The sequence below is a fragment of the Gossypium hirsutum genome, chromosome A05 (assembly GCF_007990345.1).
Source record: "Gossypium hirsutum isolate 1008001.06 chromosome A05, Gossypium_hirsutum_v2.1, whole genome shotgun sequence".
Classification (NCBI taxonomy): domain Eukaryota; kingdom Viridiplantae; phylum Streptophyta; class Magnoliopsida; order Malvales; family Malvaceae; genus Gossypium; species Gossypium hirsutum.
The window spans coordinates 68,081,093-68,091,355 of NC_053428.1; the positions used below are offsets into that span (position 1 = coordinate 68,081,093).

Below are 10,263 nucleotides of genomic sequence, written 5' to 3' on the forward strand. Positions count from 1 at the left end.
TCTTGATAGTCACTTTGTTCAACTGACGATAATATATGCACATTCTCATCATACCGTCTTTCTTTTTCACAAACAGAACAGGAGCACCCCAAGGCGAGAAACTCAGACTTACAAATCCTCTATCTATCAATTCTTGCAACTGAGAATCTAATTTTTTTCAATTCATTCGAAGCCATTCTATACGGAGCTTTCGAAATCGGAGTAGTTCGCGGTATTAACTCAATGCCAAATTCAACTTCTCGAATCGGAGGTAATCCTGAAGTTCTTTAGGAAACACATCAGGTAATTCACAGACAACAGGCACTAATTCCACTTTCTTTTCTATTGCTTTCGAATCAATCACATAAGTAAACTAAGCTTCACAACCTTTTCTCACAATATTCAGAGCTTTCATCAAAGATATCACAGCCGGCAACCAATTTAAGTCATTAGATTCAATTCAGACTATTTCATCATTCTTGCATCTCGAATCAATAGTTTTCTGATAAACCATAATTTATATATTTTTTTATCCCATGCATAGTGCATTTATGGATGGTTTCTCCTTAGATTTGGTGGAATCGATGCTCCTAATCCTTTAATTTCATGTTTTATACTTAGATGAGCATAGAAGAGTAAAAAGAGCCAGAAATATGCTGAAAACAAATAAAATGATCCTACGTGGGAAATCAACACGGCCTGGGTTTCCTCACACGAGCGTTTCACACGGCCGTGTCCCTTTGGAAGGATCGAAGCACAACTTACACAGGTAGACTACAAGCCCGTGCCTATTCAATAGCCTTGACCACAGGCTGGAGTAATCTCACACGGGCGTGTCACACGAGCGTGTCCCTGCCGAGCCCAAGTATAACCCTATTCAAAAATGGCCAATTTAGGGGCTCTTAGGCATTCTAAAGCCTATTTAAACACCTGAGGAGGCACTTAAAAAGGCGACGCAGAGTAGGAAGCAAGGAATTACTTAAAGAAAGCCGATTGATCCATCTCAGAAGCTGGATTCATCATCAAGACAGAAGATCTCCCTTCAAGTTCCTTCAGGAGTTTTTGGGTCTTCTTATTTTTAGTTATCTTTATGCTTTTGAGATGTTTTCTTTCATAAGTATGAACTAAACCCCCTTAAATACCTAAGGGGAATGAAACCTAAGACAAATCTTTTTATTATTATCTGAATTGTATGATAAATATTTGACTTGTTCTTAATTATGTGTTCTTAATTCTTGTTTTAATATTCCAAGATATTAATTCAAGTTAAGCTCTTATTCAGGGTAGGAAAAGACCCTGTCTAAGAGTAAAATTGTCATAATTAAGCGGAGTTGATTGCGCGCCTAGAGATAGGGTGACAAAATTTTGCCTGATTAGGGTGAAACCTAATAAGGGAATCCATAGATCGAGTTAATGCAATTCTAGGGTGTTAATTAGAAAGAGATTTCAATTACTCAACCTAGGGTTAGACTTTATTAGTCTCAAGAGAGATAATAATATAACTTAGGGATTTCTACGGATCAAGTTAAATGAATAAATCATCTAATTCAAAGTCTAATAACAAGTGAAGTCTAGGTGGATTTTTCATTAGGTATTGTCTTAATCAATCGAATTTTCCCAAAAGTATTTTCCCAAATTTTCTTTCTGTGCATTCTTAGTTTAGTAATTAGTTTAGACAACCAAACCTCTTAATTTTTAGGCTAGTTAATAAAAAGGAAGTAAATACTAGTACTCGTGGTTCCTTTGGGTTCGACAATCTGGTCTTGCTAAACTATACTACTATTCGATAGGTACATTTTCCTTAATCCTGATAATAAGTTAGTCTCAAGAATGATTCATTCATAAATCTTTAAAACCTGTCGCGAATATCACGTATCAAGTTTTTGGTGCCGTTGCCAGGGAACTAGGATATTAGGAACACTTGATTTTTATTACTTTAGCCATTTTACTTTTATTGCAATTTAAATTTTTATTTTCTTTTCTAATTTTTCATTTATTTTCCTCTGATAGGTTTCTCTAGTTTATGACCAGAAGAAACCCGTCAGGACCACTAATTTTTGACGGTGAGATCGACTGCACAGTTCGCAAAAATCGAAGCGAAAGAAGGCGAAGCCTAAGATACACAGAGGACGAGCAAGAGGATGGTACTTCAACCACAACCGAGGAGATGGCTGAAAACCAAGAAAATCTGCTACCTCCTGGGATTGCTGCTGATGCACTATGTATGATTATGCTAAACCTAATTTAACAGGAACTGAGTCAAGTATAGTTAGACTTGCTATTGCTGAAAATAATTTTGAAATGAAACCTAACACAATTCAAATGATACAGCAGTTTGTTCAGTTTGATGGTTTGCAGGATGAGGATCCAAACGCTCATTTGGCAAATTTCTTAGAGTTTTGTGACACTTTTAAAATTAATGGCGCTTCTAATGACGTCATTCGCCTTTGGTTATTCCCTTTTTTATTGAGAAACAAAGCTAAATAGTGGTTGAACTCATTACCACAAGGGTCAATAACTACTTGGGAACAAATGATCAAAAATTTTTTATTAAAATATTTTTCACCAGCTAAAATAGCCAAATTATGTAATGATATCTCCTCTTTTGTGAAGATGGGTTTAGAAACACTCACGATGCATAGGAGAGATACAAGGACCTTTTGAAAAGATGCCCTCACCATGGGTTACCACCTTGGCTACAGGTTCAAACATTTCACAATGGCCTGAATCCTTCGACTCGGCAGATGATTGACGCAGCCGCTGGTGGAACTATAAATAATAAGACACCTGAGGTGGCTTACGAATTTATTGAGGAGATGTCACTGAATAACTATCAGTGGCAAGTTATTAAGACAAAGCCGACGAAAGCAGCTGGTGTTTTCAACCTTGATGCGGTTACTATGCTATCTAACCAAGTAGAACTCTTAAATAAAAAGATTGACAGTTTGTGTGGTTCTACTTAGGTACATCCAGTGATGAGGTGTGATTTGAATGGATGAGGAGAATACACAGAATATCAACCCTTCAACCCTAGCATCGAGGAGGAACAAGTCCAATATATCTGTAACAATAACTCTAGACCCCAAAATAACCCGTATAGTAACACTTATAATGTAGGTTGGAGGAACCATCCCCATTTCTCGTAGGGCGGTTAAGGAAATCAGAGGCCACAACATCCTTCGGGTTTTCAACAACCACCTTACCAACAGGAAAATAAGCCAAACCTTGAGGAGATGTTAACAAAATTCATCTCGGTGTCAAAAACTCATTTCCAGAATACCAAGACAGCCTTTAAGAATCAACAAGCGTCAATCCAAGAGCTCTAAACTCAGATAGGCCAACTCACCAAACTGATTTCTAAACAACCATAAGGTAGTTTTCCGAGTAACACTGAATCTAACCCAATGAAGCAAATCAATGCAATTACCATTCAAGATAAGGAAGGGTTAGTTGCAGCAGAACCAGAACCAAGGCAAGAAACTGTGGTAAGTAAAGGTAAGGGTGAGGTGGACCACAATGACCAGAAACAAGTAAGTAAATAATACAAACCTCATGTGCCATACCCAAACGTGATAAGGAAAGACAGCATAGAAGAATAATTCGATAAATTTCTTAAATTATTAAAAAAGTTACATATTAACTTACCATTTATTGAAGCTCTTTCGCAGATGCCAAACGCAGTCAAATTTTTAAGGGAGCTTCTAGCAAACAAACGAAAGTTGGATGAGGCATTGCATGTAGAGTTGAATGCAGTTTGCTCAGCCATATTACAGAATAAGCTACTCAACAAATTGAAAGATCCAGGGAGTTTTATGATTCCTTGTTTAATTGGTAGTTTAGATGTTTATAATGCATTGGCTGACTTAGGGGCAAGCATTAATGTTATGCCTTATAAAATGTTTAAATAGCTAGGTCTTGGGAAACCCAAACAAACTAGGATGATCATTCAATTGGCTCAGAAAACCATTAGATTTCCTAGGGGTATCATTGAAGATGTTCTTGTTAAGATCGATAAATTTATATACCCAGTAGACTTTATTGTTCTAGACATGGAAAAGGATAGTAACGCACCTTTGATTTTAGGACGACCCTTTTTAGGACTGCTAGAACCATTATTGATGTTGGTACAGGTGAACTCACACTTCATGTGGGAGACGAACAATCACCCTTCAAGCTTGTAATATGAGTAACACATCAAAAATCGAGGGTGATTGCATAAATCATACTACTGGTATTGATCATGTGGTGAAACCCTCTGTACAGAAAACAGTTTCGAAGAGCGCATATAAGCCGTGTTCAAGCAACATCAAAGGACCTATCTATGAAGAATGAAGGCTACAAATAGAGGAGCTAGATGAATGGTAGACACAGAAATTGAGAACACCTGATAAACAGAAACTGAGCCCGGACGAGCTCAAAACCTCACCAAATCAACTTAAGGTTGGAGACAAAGTACTACTAGATGCAGCAGATCCTCGCATTGTCACTTCTGAACCTCATGAAGAAATTCCTCTTACGGTACTCAGTATTTTCCCATATGGTACAGTCGAGGTAATTCATCCCAAATTTAGCACATTTAAGGTAAACAATACTCCTCTTAAACCTTATGTTGATAAAGTTAATAACAGGGATGAGGAGTGTAAACTCCTCGTACCACCTTAACCATGCAGAAAAGAGGTAAGTCTAGCTTAAGACTATAAATAAGCACTTCTCGGGAGGCTACCCGTGCACTAATAGTAATGATATTTTTAAATTCTAGTTTTTCACATCTAATCTACTAACTGAATCTTGAAAAATAGGGTTTTCCCATCCACACAAGCGTGCTTTAGGCCATGCTCACACCACAGGAGTAGACACGACCGTGCGATACGGTCGTGTCAAAAAAGGGAATTTTTTTTCCAACACGGGATGCGATAAGTCGCCACGGCCGTGCGACATGGCCGTGGGCAAAACTGCCAAAACAACACGGGCGTGAGACACGCCCATGCCTTGAAACCGTGGTTGAAACTAAGAATTTAACAAAGGTGTGCGACATGCCCGTGCCATCCATTCATGGTCGACACTGTCAAACTAAGACACAGCTGTGCGACATGGCCATGTGCACCCACACGCCCAAGGAACACAGGCGTGGGGCGAATGTCAGACGTGCCTAATTTTAAAAATCGCAAAACACACGGGAAAAAATTAGGGCACACGGGCGTGCCCCACGGCCGTGTGCCCTAAAATCTATATAAACCCCTCACTATTCATCATCTCCCTCCCAAAAAATCCCTAACCCTAGTCGCTGCAACTCCACACGCCCTGCTTGCCACGCCCGTGCGCCGCCTACAACACTATTTCTGATGACTCAAACTTCTCCCTTTTGCGTTTGTTTACTCTTTTCTCTCTATTTTCTTCAAATATTTTGCCTATTTCATGTTTTCTTTGGTTCATTTGAATATTTTAAGTGAACACTCATAGTAGAATAATAATAATACTCATGGTTGTCATTAAAGAATATTGCTATTTTTCATACTACATTCATCAATTTTTCTCGTTTCCATGGATTCTATGCTTACCCATATGCACTCATGCATTAGATATTTCCGTAGCATTATTTTCATAGTCCTATTTTAATAACTTAATATATTTGCTTTAGTTGTTTTATTTTTTATTACTTCATCCATTACGTAAGTCTCATGAAATATTTCTATTTAGTTTTGTGTTTCCATGCTATTTTTGGGACGTATTGGTTGAACTTCGACTTTTCAATGCAAGTACAATGTGATCCTCACATGGTAAGAAACCGCTGTTCCCACCTCGAAGAAGAGGAAAGGAGCAGCGCCATCTCTGGTCCTACCACAGAGATTAGGCACCCGTTCCTCCAGGTTCCATTGGGACCCCAAGAGGGATTATATCAGACATTACAGGCTTGACCCCTAGGTGTAGGTCGTTGCATTGACTAGGCCGTACTTGAACAGATTCAATTGGATGATGTGGTCCGAGCCCTCTTGACGACTGACCCGTGGCGGCTTTTCTTCGAGATTGTCGAGCCGACGTATCTCGAGTTCACATTGGAACTCTGCTCGACATTCCATCTTCAGATCGTCATGACAAACTTCGACGATTCTGGAACGATCCAGTTTAGCCTTGGTGGTCTAGTATGCCAGTTGAGCATACCCGAGTTCAGGATTGCACTAGGGCTGTAGACGGAAGAGTTCATGGACGATAATGAACTCGACACCCTCCATCGCCACATCCACTACTCCCCCTCAAAATGCTGGAGGGACCTCGTCTCTGCCTCGACCACCTACGATCCTAGCTACTCCAAGGCATCGACTCTCCTTCCATCCTTGAGGTATCTACACGCCATCTTGGCTCACACTCTGACAGGGAGACAAGAGAGCACAGGCGTCATCACCACCCACGACGCCTATTTCTTATGGAGCATGGCGAATTGGCACATCCTCGACCTTGCTTACTTCCTCGCCCTCGCCATCCGCCATCAAACGGAGCAACATAAGAGAGGGGTCGTCTCTATCGGGCCCTATGTGACTCGATTGGCTCGACACTTCAGGCTCCTCAACACAGCAGCGCAATCATCCTCCCTCACTCTCATTGGCCAGATGTCCCCACAGGGCATCTCGAGCATGCTAAGTATGAGGATGACTGAGAAACGACGTGGCACCTACCCTCCTCAGTACCGCCTTGTCCAGTCCACCGAGGAGAAGGACCCAGAGGACATTATTGATGATGTCCATCCACGTCATGAGGACCCACCGTCTCAGCCACCATCCATCCATCGTCTAGTTCATGTAGTGGCTTCATATTCTGACATCTCTGAGTGCCTTACACGATTTGAGCAGCAATGTTTTCAGCGCTTTGATCACATTGATGCGACTCTACATCAGATTTGTTAGCACTTCCACATCTCATCGCCACCATCACCTCGCGAACCATCCGATGATGATGATGTTTAAAAACTTTTTATTTTTATTTTTATTTTCACTTTTATCTTTATTTATCTTAATTAAGTGCTTTTTATTTCATTTTCCTTTAATATTATTTTAATTTTAGTTTTTATAATTTTTATTGAATAATTTATAGTTTTGGCTATTTCATTACGAGTAATTATGCTTCATTATATTACCTAAAAATTTCCTGATTCTATCACAGTTATAAAGAGCTCCAAAGCTCATCATCGCATAGGAACTAAAAACTCCACTGGGAAGGGTTCTCCATGACTGCCATGTCCTGCTCGACCATGACCATAGCTACCACCAGATATAATATTCTTTTGGTGCAGAACTTATGGATTAATGAACCTCTACCACCACCAGAGTATCCTCCTCCACTCTCATCATTGCTTTGGCCGATTATTCTCCATAGCTCCAATTTAAGAAGCTCATTCATCATTCAGGAAGTTTCACTTCTCTCCCTATCTTATGATTATATATCTATCTTTGTACATTGAGGGCAATGTACATCTTAAGTGTGAGGGTCTTTTATATCATCATTAGAAATCCCTGAATTGTGTCTTATTATCACGTGAATCACTCATATCACTATTAGAATGAATTTTAATTAATTTATGATTTTTATTGATATGTCTTGAATTAAAACATAGGCATTTATGCATTGATTGTTTAAACTTTAAGACATTAGGGAATCAAGCATGATAAGTTGATTTTTGAAGAATTAAAAACTTTTAGGTTATTTCCCTAAGTTTAAGTATTATCTTGAGTTGAAATTCACAAGTTTGAACATCAAAAAGCCATAATTCTTGTGAGATCTTGAGCCTTTAGAGCATATTTTATTCCTTTCATGCTCACTTTTATTATGAGTGCGTCAGTATTGATTTGTTATTCTAGAACTTGCTTGATTATGCATATCAAGACCACACCATTTGATTTGATATGTCAAGATGATAAAGGCACTTAGGTTTAACCCACTCACTCCACAAAAGCCTACCTTCATAATTAACCCTCAGTAAACCCCTTTGAGCCTAACAAGCCATTATTTGATTTACCCTCAATATTAACCCATAACCCATTATTATTGAAATCCTCTAATTTGATCCCTATTTCTGTCGAGATTTGATTTGAACTAATTGCTAAGCTATGTTTTGCTCTTCTATGTATTTGACTTGTTCTAAAAAAAAAGAGTGTACTTCAATAAATATTAGTTGTAATTCGTTGTTTTTGAGCTTGAGTGGTAATTCCATATTTTGAGAAGAAGCTTACTTGTATTCAACTGATAACTAGTCATTTTTCTAGCTAGGTAATTTTTCAATTCAATCTCGATTCTAACCTTTTCTTTCAGCTTGTGACCACACTCCCTAACCAAAGCCACGTTACAACCCTCTAAAAACACCTTTTTGATTGATGTATCAGTTCAATATATAGTGGTGGAGATTTGATTTTCAAGCAAGCCTATGGTAATAACTTTTCATATTAACTAATTAGTGCTTTTATTGATGTCCTTAAACACCTTGAGTGATTTGAGTGAATCTTTAGTGAAGATGTTAAACTCTGCGATATTTTGATCAAAGGTAATCACTTAGATAAGGGGAGACACCTATGTTTTCGTGATAAAATGCTCAACTTGGAATGTTTGAAACTTTGATGTACTTTTAGTTGAATTTTCAATGTATGAATACTTCTGGATTATTTTGAGATATTATTGATAGGGATTATAAATTAAAAAGAATTTATTTTGATTGTGAGTTGAGGATTTTGCTTGAGGATAAGAAAATGCTTAAGTGTGGGGGTATTTGATAAATAGTAACTTATACATATTTTATATTCCATGCTTAGCGCATTTATGGATGGTTTCTCCTTAGATTTGGTGAAATCGATGATCCTAATCCATTAATTTCATGTTTTATACTTAGGTGAGCGTAGGAGAGTAAAAAGAGTAAGACATGGGCTGAAAACGGAGAAAATGGACCTACGTGGGAAATCAACTCGGCCTGGACTTCCTTACACGAGCATGTCACACGGCTGTGTCCCTTTGGCAAGATCGAAGCATGACTTACAAGGGTAGACTACACACCCGTGCCTATTCAACAGCCTTGACCATGGGCTGGAGTAATTGCACACGGGCATGTCACACGGTCGTGTCCCTGCCGAGCCCAAGTATAACCCTATTCAGAAAAGGCCAATTTTTGGGCCTCTTAGGCATTTTAAAGCCTATTTAAACACCCGATGAGGCACTTAGAAGGGGGGACCCAGAGTAGGAAGCAAGGAATTACTCAAGGAAAGCCGATTGATCCATCTTAGAAGCTAGATTCATCATCAAGACTGAAGATCTCCCTTCAAGTTCCTTTAAGAGTTTTTGGGTTTTCTTATGTTTTGTTATCTTTATGCTTTTGAGATGTTTTCTTTCATAAGTATGAACTAAACCCCCTTAAAAACCTAAGGGGAATGAAACCTAAGACAGATCTTGTTATTATTATCTAAATTGTATGATAAGTATTTGACTTGTTCTTAATTATGTGTTATTAATTCTTGTTTTAATATTCCAGGATATTGATTCAAGTTAAGCTCTTATTTAGAGGAGGAATAAACTCTAAGAGTAAAATTGTCATAATTAAGCGGAGTTGATTGCGCGCCTAGAGATAGGGTGACAAGATTTTGCCAGATTAGGGTGAAACCTAATAAGGGATTCCATAGATCGAGTTAATGCAATTCTAGGGTGTTAATTAGAAAGAGATTTCAATTATTTCTACCTAGGGTTAGACTTTATTAGTCTCGAGAGAGAAAATAATATAGCTTAGGGATTTCTACGGATCAAGTCAAATGAATAAATCGTCTGATTCAGAGTCAAATAATAAGTGAAGTCTAGGTGGATTTTTCCTTAGGTATTGTCTTAATCGATCGAAATTTCCCAAAAGTATTTTCCCAAATTTTCTTTTTGTGCATTCTTAGTTTAGTAATTAGTTTAAACAACCAAACCTCTTAATTTTTAGGCTGGATAATAAAAAGGAAGTAAATACCAGTACTCATGGTTCCTTCAGGTTTGACAATCCGGTCTTGCTGAACTATACTACTATTCGATAGGTACACTTACCTTAATCATGATAATAAGTTAGCTCAAGAACGATTCATTCATAAATCTTTAAAACCTGTCACAAATATCACGTATCATTTTCCATTTGAAATTCACAATAGCATCGTGCAAATTTAACCAATCCATACCTAGAATTATATCGAACTCATCAAAGGGTAATTGTAACACCCCACGTGTAACAACCCGATTTAGACCCTCATCGGAATGGTGGTTTCGGGCAACAAATTTGAGTCG

General features: G+C 38.2%; 1 non-coding gene across 1 annotated transcript; it reads right to left on the reverse strand.

Moving 5' to 3' along the window:
* Positions 1-2,559: 2,559 nt before the first annotated feature.
* On the reverse strand, positions 2,560-2,665 carry LOC121230153 (small nucleolar RNA R71). The gene has a single exon (XR_005928105.1). It is a non-coding gene; the product is annotated as a small nucleolar RNA R71 (small nucleolar RNA).
* Positions 2,666-10,263: the final 7,598 nt, after the last annotated feature.